Source organism: Balaenoptera borealis, assembly GCF_965194805.1.
Source record: "Balaenoptera borealis genome assembly, chromosome: 12".
Lineage (NCBI taxonomy): Eukaryota > Metazoa > Chordata > Mammalia > Artiodactyla > Balaenopteridae > Balaenoptera > Balaenoptera borealis.
Genome location: NC_138869.1, coordinates 89,836,948 through 89,852,425, shown reverse-complemented (window position 1 = coordinate 89,852,425; position 15,478 = coordinate 89,836,948). Strand labels below are relative to the sequence as shown.

Below are 15,478 nucleotides of genomic sequence, written 5' to 3'. Positions count from 1 at the left end.
TGTCCCATTCACTGGTACCAGGAGCTAGGACTTCACCATATCTTTTGGGGAGGACACATGCAACCCATAACACCATCCTTTATATTTTTCAACAGAAGGGCTTTCTGAAATTTTCCCGCCTTGTCCCATTATTGACTCCGTGGAGTACCTAAAACAGAGAGCATTCTTAAAGTTTAAGGATGAAAAAAAAAAAAAAAAAAAAGCCAACCATTTTACAGTGAGAAGAAAAGAATAACTCAGGTCTTCAGACACTGGGGATTTTCTTTCATCTCTGTCCAAAGGAAACCAGCCAAGCCAGAACCAAGGTAGAATTAGTGACAAAGGACTTCAGAATATTTGAAACCTCCAATCCAGAACAAGGTACGTCGTAGCCAGAAGTTATAGACGTTGAATGGTGGTGGTTTATTGTGGCTGCTGCTAGTTTTTGAAATGAAAAGCCAGAATGAGCTATGAAAGATGAACTTCGTGGTGAAACTCTGCTGTTCCTCAGGTGCTGCATTATTTCTGTGATAACATTTCTGATCAAGGGGAAAAGTATGATTTTTAAAATGATATAGTGCAAAACCCCAGAAGAACTGCCTTTTATTGGCTGTTGTCTGTGCCCCAAGCTCTGGCACACTGGCCGGATGGAGGTTGAGTGAATGAAATAACTTTTTCTTTAACTAGAATGACAAAAATGTACACTAAAAACATTATGATCAAATCATACTAGATAGCTAGTGGGAACATGCTATAAAGCATGTTCACTGGCTCTGAAAAGCAGGAGTTCACCAACCAAGTTTTGTTAGCCAGTAAACCAGCCAGTATACTTCAGCAAAGCTACACTCTTAGAGAAACACGGTCTCATTTTCATTTAACATTCTATCACAAAAGTATCCTTCATTGCTATTGATACTTTCTTCTTCATTATTCTTTCTTGTTATTTTGCAACATCCCATTGAGGTGATTATTATAACTGACTTCACCATTTCCTGATTGCTAGGCCATTAGGTTGTTTCTGATATTTGGCTTTTATCAATAATGCTGCAGTGAAATGCTTCTACAGGCTCAGGAAAAAAAGCAAGTTGCAGCTTGCCTGTCTGAGGTAAATGAAACCAGCTCAAAGGGGCCCTAATTTCAAAGATCCCAATGGATCTTCTGGACAGCATTTTTCTGCAGGCTACTCAGAACAGACTGTGTTTATAATTTGTCCTGTTTGTGGTTTACTGGCTAAAAAAAATTGGTTGGTAAACTCCTGCTTTTCAGAGCCAGTGAACTCAAACAAGGTGAGCTGTATCGTGCTATTTCAGCTTAGCCCCTAGGGGCTGCCGGAGATGTTCTCTTGTCTTTTATTATTCTTCATTCCTTGCTTTATCAGCCACTACTGTGACAAAAACTGTCTTTGCCAAAGGCAGCCTTTAACCGCAGGGGTGACGGCAGGCCATGGGTTACCATCTGAGCATCCTGCACTCAACGAGAGTCAAAGCAATGTTAGAAAGGAAGTGGTGATTTCCTGGAAGTAACCGGATGAAACAGGTAAGAGAACAACTCAAAGGGTGGATAGCATTCAGTGAAAGGTCATATGTGAGGAGGAAGGAAAGGTAAGAGACATTTATATTTATTTTCTTTATGTACTGATTCCTAGGGTATACATTTTACCATATTTTCTAAACTGCTGCAAATGAACACACTGTCTCACGGTCCTTGTATTATAAATAACACCAGAGTTTTATATTCCTGGAGATACTGTTCCTAAACTAAGAGGAAAAATTTCAGAAGGTGAAACCTTAAGTGTACATCATGGGGTTTTAAACAGTCTCCCTAATTATGGGAATAGCTTAGCTTTCAATTGGCTCAGCACTTTTCCTTTTCCTTAAATTTAATTCTTACTAATGGGGTCAACACTGCTACCTAAATAAATGCTTTGTCCTGTGCTCTAATAACTAAATCATCACCTTTAGAAAACATGCACAGGGAAAGGCCAGAGAGAGTGCAGACACCGTCTGCCAGAGACTTTGGTGGAAAACCCAGTTTGTGCTCTGTGATGTCCAAGTTCAGATGCCAGACGTCCTGTGTGTTAATGACAGTGAATCTGCTTTGCATCAAATTCTGAAGACAGCTGGTGATTACCAAACTTCTGAATCAGGCAAACTGTTCATCAATTCTGAGACTGTTCAGTCTTTCAATTCCATTTATCAGCAGGCCTATGATTAGCTGGTCAAAGAGTTCTCCTTTAAACAACAAAGATTTACTGTATAGCACAGAGAACTATATTCAATATCTTGTATTAAACTATAATGGAAAAGAACTGGAAAAAAAAAGATCTGAACCACTTTGCTGTACACCTTAAACCAACACAATATTGTAAATCAACTATACTTCAATTAAAAAAAAAAAGAGTTTGCCTTTAGAATTTAACTTTCTGGCATTAAGGAAATAATTATTCACTTATTCCCTATGAAAGAAAAGGGACAAAATGAAAGAAGGTAGAATATTGTCAGTTAATAATCTATCCTATTAGTAACAAGAACATTTTAAAAATGGCTTGTAATAATCATCATTACCATCATCAACATAATAGACATTTATAATAGTCCTTTTATTCACAAGGCAATTTTACATACTTCATATTATCTGAAGCTCCCATTAAGAATCTGAGAGAGGGCTTCCCTGGTAGTGCAGTGGTTGAGAATCTGCCTGCCAACGCAGGGGACACGGGTTCGCGCCCTGGCCTGGGAAGATCCCACATGCCACGGAGCAACTAGGCCCGTGAGCCACAACTACTGAGCCTGCATGCCTGGAGCTTGTGTTCCGCAACAAGAGAGGCCGCGATAGTGAGAGGCCCACGCACCGAGAGGAAGAGTGGCCCCCGCTTGCCACAACTAGAGAAAGCCCTCGCACAGAAACGAAGACCCACACAGCCAAAAATAAATAAATAAATAAATAAATAAATAAATAAATAAATAAATAAATAAGCTTTCATTTCAAAAAAACAAAAAAACAAAAAAAACAAGCTAATTGAATCCATTATATGAAAAAAAAAAAAAAAAAGAATCTGAGAGAGGTAAGATAGATGTGTGTCATCCCCAACGGGTACATAGAATATTCTGGTTGAATCAGTTGAAGTTCTGCGGCTCACTAATCAGAAGTTAGTTTCCGGTTTCTCCAAAACAAACCTCTAAGTTTCAGTGGGTAAGGAATATAAAGGATGAAACTGAGTCAGGATTGCTTCCTCCTGATCTTTCTCACTTTCAGCACTTTCCCTTGCCAAGGCAATTGATAAACTCTTCATGAGTCACACTCCTTCACCCCTGACCTGCCTGAGCCTGGAGAGTAGTCTTAAAAAGAAAGCAGCTCAGAAAGTACCTGTAGAAGAGGTGTAGACCCACTGCTCCTGCATCTACAAGGGGCTCTCAAGCCCCCAAATCCTCACCAACAAAACAAGGAGGTAAGGCAGAGGGAACTCAGACAATACATGTAGTTAGGTGCCTCGCCAAGAAGGTAAAAACTTGGCAATTTTTCAGTAATGAAATCTGTGCTCTGAATTTCTCCACTGAAAGCTGATAAAGTAAAATAAGTTCTAGAAAACCTGTGCTAATCAACACAGAGGATTACCCAGGAATTTACTGGCAATAGAGATAATGCTTTACAGTTACGGTATAAGATGACTTCCTATTAGGAGATCAAGCAGAATTAAGGGAAACATGTTCCAGCATTGGTTTTTAAACACAGGAAGGGCATTCATGTGGAATGGGGAGTGAACAGATTCTGTGAAGCTCCAAAGGGCGGACCAGGGAACAAATAGGAGAAAATACAAGCCAAAAAAAAAGAAAAAAAAAAGTGTCAAATCCCTCCTTTAATAATGTTCTAAGAATCAGATTATATCGGACTTCCCTTGCGGTCCAGTGGTTAAGACTCCGCGCTTCCAATGCAGAGGGCATGGGTTCGATCCCTGGTCAGGGAACTAAGATCCCACATGCTGTGTGGCGCAGCCAAAAAATAAATAAAATAAAATAATCAGATTATTAAGGAGATGGTGGAAAGAGTAACACAAGATGTTTCCTTATCATTAAACTCATCACATTAATGAAAGAAACATCAGCACTAGGATTAATACAAGCAGGCTGGTGAAGATCAGCAAAGTTCTTTGAAGCAACAACATCTCTGTATAAAACAGACAAATATACAGATAGAAAGAGCACTAATGAGAGAGATCCCATTCCTAGGCATGGCCAGAAGCATTACAAAAATGCAAAAAGACTTACAGTGTGACAGAGAATATCTTTAAATACAATAATAAAACTGTACTGGGAGAGATAATGGGAGATATCAATAATTGGGGAGGGAAACCTTGTAAAACCTGGAAAGACAATAGGTATTAAAGATCACACTACATTAGGTTAACAAAGAAACAAAATGAATTAAAACTCAACAGAATGCTTTAAAGTACTTAACAAAATCCATTTGCAAAAAATAAACAGGCAAAAATATGCAAGGATATTTGGGGAATGAGAAGAAAAGACAATGGTAGATTCTCATACTCATTATAAAGCAAAAATCATCTAAAATATGTAAACTAAAATTGTAACAGGGAAGAAACAAATCTGACTACATACATGTTGGATCTGTTTCTTTTACTTTAACTTGCTTTCCGCTGCTTTTGTTCACTGAAAGGATACTGTCTGTACATAATGGCCTGCCTCGGGGAACCCCGCCCCTCTGCCTGAAGGTTAAACCAAAGTGCCTTTGTTCAGGGAAATATCCGGACCCTGTCCACCTGTGGATGGCTACAAGAAAGAAGAAATTAACACATCCCCTCCAGGAGCCTGGCCATTCCAGGAGATATCTGCAAAACTTATGGCCTTTTTACTTTACTTCCTCACCTCCTCCCCATCTCTGTGCTATAAAAGTAACTGGCATCCAAACCCCGATAAGATGGCTATTTTGAGACTTTAGTCGGCCATTTCTGGGTCTGCCCACTTTCCAAATAAAGTCATATTCCTTGCTTCAGCACCTTGTCTCCGATTTATTGGCCTGTCTTGCCACGAACGAGCAGAGTGAGCTTGGACTCGGTAACAAATTGACTTTCTATTAGGACTTACTCTGTAACAAACTAGGAGTAACAAAACAAAGGGATGGGAATTACTTTTTAAGAAATGCCATTATGATAACTATATATTCCTAACTAGAAGGAAAATCTACTTGAATGTTCAAAAGACAAGCAAAAACCAAATGGGAACAGTCATAAAAAAGAAAGAGAAGGAGGGAAAATACAATATTAGTTTCAAACGCAGGGACAAAAATAATTTGGGTCAATTAAGGAATTAGATATTATCAAAGACTAATGCAGCAGGAAAGTAGCTGAACATCTATTGACATTATAAAATATTATGAGGAGCCTCACAAAGACCACTGCAGCCTAGGAGGACTAATGCATCCTAGATAGGGGCTAGAAGAAACCAGAGGCATGTCATGATGAGACTGAAAGCAAAAAGAGGAAGGACTGCCAAGATGTGCCTCTTTACGGGGACTTTCTTTTAACAACCCTTATAGAACCAATTTATAACTTCCATTTCCAGGCTAAATGGAGCATATGTATATATAACAACAACAACAAAACTTTTTTTTATTAACACATAGCTAAGCTCCTATGCAGAAGCAATGCAAAATCTGTCTAGAACAGTCCTCAACACAGAGCACATAGAACTCCACAATAAAAACAATCCCCACTGAAGATGAACCAACCTAAGAACAAAAGTAATACAAGCTAGGGAGCAAACCAGTACAAAGGAGAGGTGGCAGACGTAACAAATTGGAGCAAGAAAAAGAAGTAAAAGTACACCTAAGAGACACTACAAAATAAGTATGTTTGAAGTGGTGAAACACATTAAGGTGAAGAGAGGAGACAAAAATCATAATAAAGTAACAGTACAGTAAGCTATTTATTTGTTTGTTTATTTATTTATGGCTGTGTTGGGTCTTCGTTGCTGCATGCGGGCTTTCTCTAGTTGCGGTGAGCAGGGGCTACTCTTTGTTGCAGTGCGTGGGCTTCTCATTGCGGTGGCTGCTCTTGTTGCGGAGCACGGGCTCTAGGTGCGTGGGCTTCAGTAGTTGTGGCGCGTGGGCTCAGTAGTTGTGGCTCGCAAGCTCTAGAGCGCAGGCTCAGCAGTTGTGGCTCATGGGCTTAGTTGCTCTGCGGCACGTGAGATCTTCCCGGACCAGGGCTCGAACCCATGTCCCCTGCATTGGCAGGTGGATCCTTAACCACTGAGCCACCAGGGAAGCCCTAGTAAGATGTTTTTTAAGGGCATAGTTTAAAAGATCCAAATCAGAAGTTGTGTTGTTAGAAATAAAGCCACTGGATTTTAAAATTCAATGAACTTGAAAAAAAAAATTCAGTGAACTGAAATGAAAGCTATATTGTATGAGGAAGTAACCCAAAATGCAATTCAAAGAAATAAAAAATTGAAAATACAAAGGCAAGAATAAGAGTCCTGAAGTAAAAACTGGTCCAATATACATCTTCTGATGACTCCAAAAGGAAAGAATAAAAAGAACTGGGAAGAGACAAAATGTAAAGAGATAATGGCCAAGAAGTTTCCAGAACCAATGAAAGACAAAAATCTTCATATCCAGGAAGTACAAGAAGTACTGAGGTTAAAATAATTCTATTCCTATTCTCACTGAAATGAAACTGCAGAATTCCAAAGACAAAGATTACATTTTATAAAGAACCAGAGACAAGAGACAGATTATCTTAACAGGGGCAAGAATTAGACTGACAACATGACTTATCAGCAAAAAGTAGATGCCAGAAGATAATAGAAATAGCATCTTCAAAAGTCCTGAAGGATAAAAACTGCCAACCTGGAACTTTATACTCACTAAACTGTCATTCAAGAGTAACAATAAAATAAGGGGTTTTTTTGTTTGTTTGTTTGTTTTTACATAAACACAGAGTATACCTACCTATAGATCCTCACTAAAAGAGCTATGAAGGGAAAACTGCACAGATGGACAGAAGAAGCATCAGTAAGGTAGAAATTGACTAACAGCGTTGGAAATAATAATAAAAATGTTATCCAAAAAAAAAAATGCTAAACAATAGTGAAGTGAAAGATGAGGGGCAGATTAAAGTATACTAAGGTCTTATGTAGTTCTGGAGAAGAATGGAAACATTAACTTCAGTTTTTTTTTTTTTGAAAGAAAATACGCATTTTTAAAATAAAACGTCCCTGCTCTATAGAAGCTCATAGGATACAGTAATGGGATAAGGGACATTGTGGAGGCATAGCCACGAGCTAGACTACCATCAAAGCAAGAGGAACTGAGGACTCGAGGGAAGACTTCAGAAATGTTACATGTAAGCTCTATCCTGAGGGATGAGTGGTTGCTTCTCGAAGAAAGAAAGGCATTCTAGGCTGTAGGGACTGACTACACAGAGAAAGCGTGGGATCCTGCAAGGGATGGCATATTTTGAGTGGCTCCATATGGTTGGAATGTAGACTATGTGCAGGAAATGATGTGATAAGAGGATGAAAACGTAAACCAAGAAGAAAAAGTAAATACTGTCCAGGTCACACTAAGAGGTTGGCACTTCATTTAGTAGGCAGTGTGGAGACATTGAAGATTAAAAAAATTTTTTTTGTTATTGTGATAAAATATATATAACATAAAATCTGCCACTTTAACCATGTTTAAGTGTATAATTCAGTGGCATTCAGTACATTCATTCTTGCGCAACCATCACCACCACTGTTTATCTCCAGAACTTTTCATCATTCCAAACTGAAACTCTGTACCCATTGAACCATAACATTACCTGCTCTGGCAGTTCCTGGTAATCACTATTCTACTTTCTATCTTTATGAATTTGACTATTATAGATGCTTCATATAAGTGGAGTCATACAATACTGTCCTTTTGTATTTGGCTTATGTCACTTAGCATAACATCTTCAAGATTCATTCATGTTGTAGCATGTGTTACAATGTCCCTCCTTTTCCAGACTGAATAATATTCCATTGCATGTAAGGACCACATTTTGTTTATCCATTCATCCACTGATGGACATGACATTGAAGATTTTGAAGCAGAGGTGTGACATGTTCATATATCTGCTTTAGAGAGTAACCCTAGGAGGGGACTGAGGGATGGAATTTGTGAACCAAGAGAGGTTCTTGTTTCAAGAAAGTGAGAATGGTCAACTGGGTGGAAGAGGTCTAGTACAATGAGGTCAGAAAAAGTTCCTCCTGATTTGGGGAGGAGCAGTTGCGGCATAGGAGTAGTTAGGAAAGCCTGATATAAACGAGTGAAGACTAGTTAGCTGCTAGTAGCATACTCCTAAACACATATGTGTCTGCAAAGAAGCTTTTCCCACGCAACAATAAAGTGTTGAGCATTTGGCACCTAGAATTTGAATGTCTTGAAGCTTTAAGACAAGGAGGCTGAAGATACTAAATTAATAAAATATTTCAACCTCCTGATAAGTACAAATATACCGAGAGAGATGGTAAAGCCAATAATTTTATTGAAGATAAGTCATCTTAAGAGATTCTTTTGAAAAAATTTTGAAGACAGGCAACTATGTTATATTGACCAGAAGACATTCTACACTTCACTTTAATGAGGATAGAAAAAAAAAATGGTAAGATATGCTGATAATCACAATGTTAGAATAACAGGATTGTTATCCTAGAGAGGAGCAAGCCCTACTTCCCCACTACCACATGAAAAAACATTCTACACACTGTAACATTTAAAATTTGTATGTGGCGGGACTTCCCTGGTGGCGCAGTGGTTGAGAATCTGCCTGCCAATGCAGGGGACACAGGCTCGAGCCCTGGTCCGGGAAGATCCCACATGCCGCGGAGCAACTAAGCCCGTGCGCCACAACTACTGAAGCCCGTGTGTCACAACTACTGAAGCCCGTGTGCCTAGAGCCCGTGCTCCGCAACAAGAGAAGCCACCGCAATGAGAAGCCCATGCACCACAACAAAGAGTAGCCCCCGCTCGCCGCAACTAGAGAAAGCCCGCACACAGCAATGAAGACCCAACACAGCCAAAAATAAATAAATAAATTTATATTTTTAAAAAAAGTGGTAAAATTTGTAGGTGGCAACACTGGAGTGAATTTGCCCTCGATACTTAATAATTCTGGTGCTTTACATTATAGCATGCAATAAAACCAACTTTGAAAATTCACTTTGAGGTTGGAGTTATCCTGTTACTCTAGCTACATTGCTTAAACAGATGTTTACTAGAATCCCTTGCTTATTTGAACTTAAGGAAAAGAATGCACAGCAGGTTGGACATAGTAACACTTTCCAACAGGTAACATATTCTTCCAAGGTTATTTGGAAGGGATTAGAGTTAAAACTCCAATACCATATCTTTATCTACCTGTGCGTCATTTAAGAAGACTTACTTTGGGGCTTCCCTGGTGGCGCAGTGGTTGAGAGTCCGCCTGCCGATGCAGGGCACACGGGTTCGAGCCCTGGTCTGGGAGGATCCCACATGCCGCGGAGCGGCTAGGCCCGTGAGCCACAATTACTGAGCCTGCGCGTCTGGAGCTCGTGCTCCTCAACGAGAGAGGCCGCGATGGTGAGTGGCCCGCGCACCGCGATGAGGAGTGGCCCCCGCTTGCCACAACTAGAGAAAAGCCCTTGCGCAGAAACGAAGACCCAACGCGGCCAAAAATAAAAATAAATAAATAAATAATTAAAAAATAAAGGAATTCCTTTAAAAAAAAAAAGACTTACTTTGAAATTCAAACACCTCTGGTTAAAAGACTCTGTCAAATGATGCAAAAATAGATGTTATTTTGGTCCAACCATATTTACCGCTTAATAAATAAGAAAGTTTCTCACTATGGAATTCACATAAATAGTATCTAAAAATACAGATTTTAAAAAACAAATGAAACAATATAACCCAGCAATTATTCCAGGCCTACTAAAGCAAAGCTCCTTCCTTAGGGTATCAAATATAATTACCTGGAATTGACGTGCCTCTAAGATTGTAATTATTATATTTATTATTGTTGTTGCAAAGGTGCTGCAAGGAAAAATTTATGCATTTTATGATGATTTGACATTATAAACCAGAACAAGTTTTGGTCACATCAAAATAATTGTATTTTTAGTGAGAAATTATTTTGAAGACATAGAAAATATTTCCTGAAAAGAAAACTTATGTCAAGAATAACAATAATGGGACTTCTCTGGTGGCACAGTGGTTAAGAATCCGCCTGCCAATTCAGAGGACACGGGTTCCATCCCTGGTCAAGGAAGATCCCACATGCTGTGGAGCAACTAAGCCCGTGCACCACAACTACCGAGCCTGTGCTCTAGAGCCCACGAGACACAACTACTGAGCTCGTGTGCCACAACTACTGAAGTGCACGCGCCTAGAGCCCGTGCTCCTCAATAAGAGAAGCCGCTGCAATGAGAAGCCTGCCCACGAGAACGAAGAGTAGCCCCTGCAGCAATGAAGACCAAATGCAGCCAATAAATAAATAAATTTATAAAAAAAAGAGTAACAATAACAACTAACTTTTATTGAAGTTAGTTGCATACCAGGCAATGAGTAAAGAGCTCTTATACATATTATTTTATTCAGTTCTTATAGGAATTTCATTAAGTTGGTCCTATTATTATCCCTATTTTACAGATGAAAAAACTGAGGCTAAGAGGAATTAAGGAATTTGCCAAATGTGACACAGCCACTAAGTGGCAGAGCCATGACCAAACCCAGGCCATCTGACCTGGCAATCTATTAATACATCACGGCCCCAGAAACAGTCATGCCTGGTCCTACAGATTTATTTAAAGAGAATGCTGCTTATCTGTTTGGCTAGAAAAAAAATTAAGTCAAGAAAATTTAACAGCAAATCCATTCTTGTACATTGATAAATTACTGAAGCTCTCTTTTGAATATTTTTAATACATAAAGAGTTTGGCTGAATTATTTTTGTTATTCTGAAAGGAAATTAATTCCCTGACTTGGCATTTTATATGGCAAAGGTGTGATGAACCTTTCTATCACCTGTGGTTCTAAAAAGTCTTGATATATATTTTTCTTTTTCAAATTACAGAGGAATTCAGCTTTCTGTATGACGCCTAAGTCTATAGCTGAACTGATATTTCCAGATTTCCTCATCTGTATGAAAAGTTATGTAAAATGATAAGCACAAAATAAAATTTTACATTTGGCATAATCTCGGGAGTCTCAATGATTGTGGTCTTCTTATAATAAACAATTTGAAACATATGGACATTGAACATGCATTTCAGGAATAAAGAAATAAACACTAACAAAAATTCTTGTTCTTTTTTGGGGGGTTGTCTAAAATTTACTTTTTCTATTATTATCATCAAAAATATCATTCAATTTTTCTATTTAAGCACTGGAAAAACCACTAACATTTAACCCATAAACAAAAAATGTTTAGATGAGAAATCTAACAATAAAAATGGATATGAGTGGGTATATCATATTCTTTTTTCTCTCCATATACTTAAGAGAATGAATGATCGAAAGAATGATGACTTTCATAATCTTAGGTTTATGCTCCTGATTAATAATATCGTGATTCATATCCATTCTGTGGAGGAAGTTCAAAGGGAAAGAGAAAAAAAGCCATTCAAAGGTTTCAAGCTTCAGATTATGGTAAGATACAGAGACAAAATGAATTTAGCAAATAATAGCAAAGATCACATATCTATTACCAAACGAAGTTTAAAGAAAACCGATTCTACAGGTCTAAGAAATGCAATTCATGAGATTGGGAAAAGATGCAAATTTCCTCGACTCCACCCTACTAAGAAACAATCAATCGGTGCAGCAATCAAGAAAAGCCCTTTCCTAGATGTTCAGAAGAACCTTAAGAAACTCACCTCCTAACTCAGGGCCTCTTGATTTTATTTTTCTTTGGCATAACCTGCCTACTTGCTGCCCTCCCTTCCCATCAATCGCCAGACGGGTTGGGAAGTGGGATACTGCATCGAGGCGCTGCTGGCCGCACTAAAGCTAGCCCTATTCGGTGCAGCTGGCTAAGAGCATCACCTGCCGTCCCACCTGCTCCTCTTCTTCTTCGTCTCCCGGCCCTACACACACACACACACACACACTTTTACACACTGGCACGCGCATCTGTTGTCAGGGAGGAGGTACCGCCCCATCCAAGCCAAACCCTCGCTTTCTCTTCCCCAGGATATAGCCCCCGAGGAGAGACTCTTGCCCAAACCGGAGACAGGATGAGGCAGGCTACTGCTGCGCTCTTACCTCCAATAGTGACAGAGATCCTGGCCACCGCTCCTCTGCGCCAGGCCAGCCAGGCCCGCCGGGGTCAGCCCCGGTCTAGTCAGGATGCAACCAGGGGGGCACCCCAGCCCGCCCCCCGCATCAGCTTCTGCTAGAGCTGGGAAAGCGCGCGCCCGTGATTCAGCGCCTTTCCGCTGCGCCGTTACCACGGCGACGCGCGCGCACGCGCACACGTGCCCCCAGGGATGGGCGGGCAGCAGTCCTTGTCTAGTTCCCGACTCCCAGCTCGGGCTCTAAAGATGGGTACCCAGGCGATGGACTCCCACCCCGCAGGCGACCAAGCAGAAGGCTTTCGGGCAGCGGGGCGGCCTGCATACCCCACCTCCTTTCCTTCACCAACACTTTGACGGACACCGTGGTCCTAAACGGCCTGGGGGATGAGTGCCTTTTCCAAATGCCGCGGGCCAGGGTGGCTCTAAGGGAGGCGCGAGCACATTACTTGGGTCAAAAACCCTTTGCAAATGTCTCCCCCGAAGCAAAGTCACCCCACACGCACAAGTCCCACTCCTCCAGCGGGAGCCTCTTTAGGCCCTACTATGTTTTCAGCACGTGTTGCTTTCTGAATGAGGATGAAAACAGGTGTTAGGAGGGGCCCAGATCAACCCCACGCTTTATAGGTTAACCAGGTGCCCAAAGTATTTAGATTACATTAGCATCTATGGGAAGGTGATCATCTGAACAATATAAAACTCCTGTGGAAGACTCTTCCTTGTATTTATACTGTTTTCTTGTAAGAAAGATTCATGCATCTAGGTATGGTAACATAGGGCACAAAAGGAAGCCAGGGCATTCCTGAAGCATTCCTTGCACATCCCCATGACTACAGTACGGTGCTTAGACCTGATGAACAAGCCCCTACTAGGCTACTCCCTGGCTATGGCTGGGCCTTGGATGAGTTACTTGCTAAACCTGTTTTGTCAGTTATAAAATAGAGATGGTAATAGCATTCCTTTAGGATGATTGTGGAGATTAAAAGAAAATGCACGTTTAAAGAATAAAAACTGCTTGGGACTGAAAGAGTCAAAATCAGTTTGGACTAAAGAGAAAAAGGCAACCCTGCCAATTATCGGGCAGGGAGGACAGGCACAGATGAAGCCAGAAGCAAAATTAACAGGAAATATTTCCCCCAAAGTCGTGCAGCTGCTGTAAAATGATGTAACAACCCCGTTTGAATGACTACTGCTTTCCTACCACAGACGCCCCCTTTGCTTTGCTATTTCCATCCGTAACTGGTGATACCCCATTGCTGAATTCTCCTTGCCTCATGACAGCACCCAGTCCATAGTTAGTCCCTGCTTCTCCTAACCTGCCTCTGAAAGAGTAAGCAACAGTACCAGTCTGATTCCAAGACCCTCCTTCAAAGAGAACCCAAACCTTACAAGACACTTCCATCCTTTCTCTTCTCACAGTGGCATTCCACTGTACCCCCAGAGTGACCTTTCTCACCACATCAATAAATCTGATGTACTCAGACAAGAAGCCCATTCCCAGCAGTCTTTAAATAAAAATTAAGTCATTAATATATGGGCTTAAAGTCTTTACATATATACATACTTACATATATATAAGCTTAGCCTAGACTTCTAAACTCAGAGCCATTACAATGAATATCTATTTTGATATATATAATACATATAATATCTATTTTGGTACTGACTTATGAAAATGTTAGTCTGCCTCCCTAGGACACAAATGTGAAGGCACTGTCTTTCATTTCATTTCAGCATTTATTGAGCTCCTGCTACACGCCAGACACTATAGTAAATACTAAGGATAAAATGGTGTATTTTTAGTACAGCTTTTCTGACTTCGTCTGTTTTTTTTTTAAAACGTGATGATCCATTTATTTATTTATTTATTTATTTATTTATTTATTTATGGCTGTGTTGGGTCTTCGTTTCTGTGCGAGGGCTTTCTCTAGTTACGGCAAGTGGGGGCCACTCTTCATCGCGGTGCGCGGGCCTCTCACTATCGCGGCCTCTCTTGTTGCGGAGCACAGGCTCCAGACGCGCAGGCTCAGTAGTTGTGGCTCACGGGCCTAGCCGCTCCGCGGCATGTGGGATCTTCCCAGACCAGGGCTCGAACCCGTGTCCCCTGTATTCGCAGGCAGATTCTCAACCACTGCGCCACCAGGGAAGTCCTCGTCTGCTTTTTTTATATGTTGTTGGTTGGGACATTTGTTCTTACTAAACTGCACAATAAAAGACAAGGAACTATCTTTTCTTGAAGGTGGGAGAAACAGGCCTAGCAAGATTCAAGTACATTCCCCATCAGTGGCAAAGATGGTGCTCAGCATATTGATATGTAACATTCTGAGTTGGAATTTCACCAAGAAGGAGGGTAAGGTACACAAAGCTACTATACTGAGAAAACTTGAGATTCAAAGTAAAAAGTTCAAGATACTGCATTAGTAGTAGTTTCTTAATTCTTGCATTATTTGAGAACTATTGCCCATCGAAAGCAGACCAAAAGTAGTTTTGTTCCTATTCACTTCACTTATAACTTGTTTCTTAGATTTTGTCACTATTAAGGAGTAAATGGGAAGGTATTTCACTTGGATGCTCTGAGTCATAAAAAGAAAACGATACTCCTTCCAGTTTTAAAACAATTTGATAATTATTTAATCTAATACACACTACTACATATTTTATTTTTTTATATTTAGCCTTTCACTCATCTAGATTTTTTTTTTTTGTAATTTGAAGTGTGGTAGAGTTCTAACTTAATTATGCTTCCAAGTGAATAAGCAATTTATGCCAAAAACATCCTTTTCCCACAAAAATGAACTATTGCTTCCGTAATACATGCTAAAATATTAGCATTAATACTCATTTTTAATGATTAAAATTATGATTAACATATAAAACTTTTCCATTATGACAAAGCATATGTTATATATAAATACAGCTTGTCTTTTTTTAGGTGTTTTAGTTGTTAATTTTGACACCCCTGATGAAAATAAGTTTCTGCCACTTCTCATTCTAATTATTACCGCCAGCTTTCATTTTTGTATACTGAGGAAGTCAATATATTCTTGGCAATACTTGGCAGAGTGAGAAGCAACGTGGAAAGCTGTTTTCTCCACACAAAGGTGAAACAGTAGCAGTGGAGCCAGAAACAGGAAGCAGGTAAAAACTTCAATCCCATCATGAGCACAAAAACATACTAAAACAAA

At 40.0% G+C, this 15,478-nt stretch overlaps 1 protein-coding gene across 2 annotated transcripts in view; it reads right to left on the bottom strand.

The window, feature by feature from the left end:
* KIAA0319 overlaps positions 1-14,414 on the bottom strand; it is a 92,660-nt gene extending 78,246 nt beyond the window's left edge. For both annotated transcript variants that reach the window (XM_082346323.1, XM_082346324.1), the window contains exon 1: positions 12,265-14,414. The gene's annotated coding sequence lies outside the window, so the exon portion shown is untranslated. The remainder of the gene's footprint in view (positions 1-12,264) is intronic.
* Between the last annotated feature and the right edge of the window lie 1,064 nt (positions 14,415-15,478).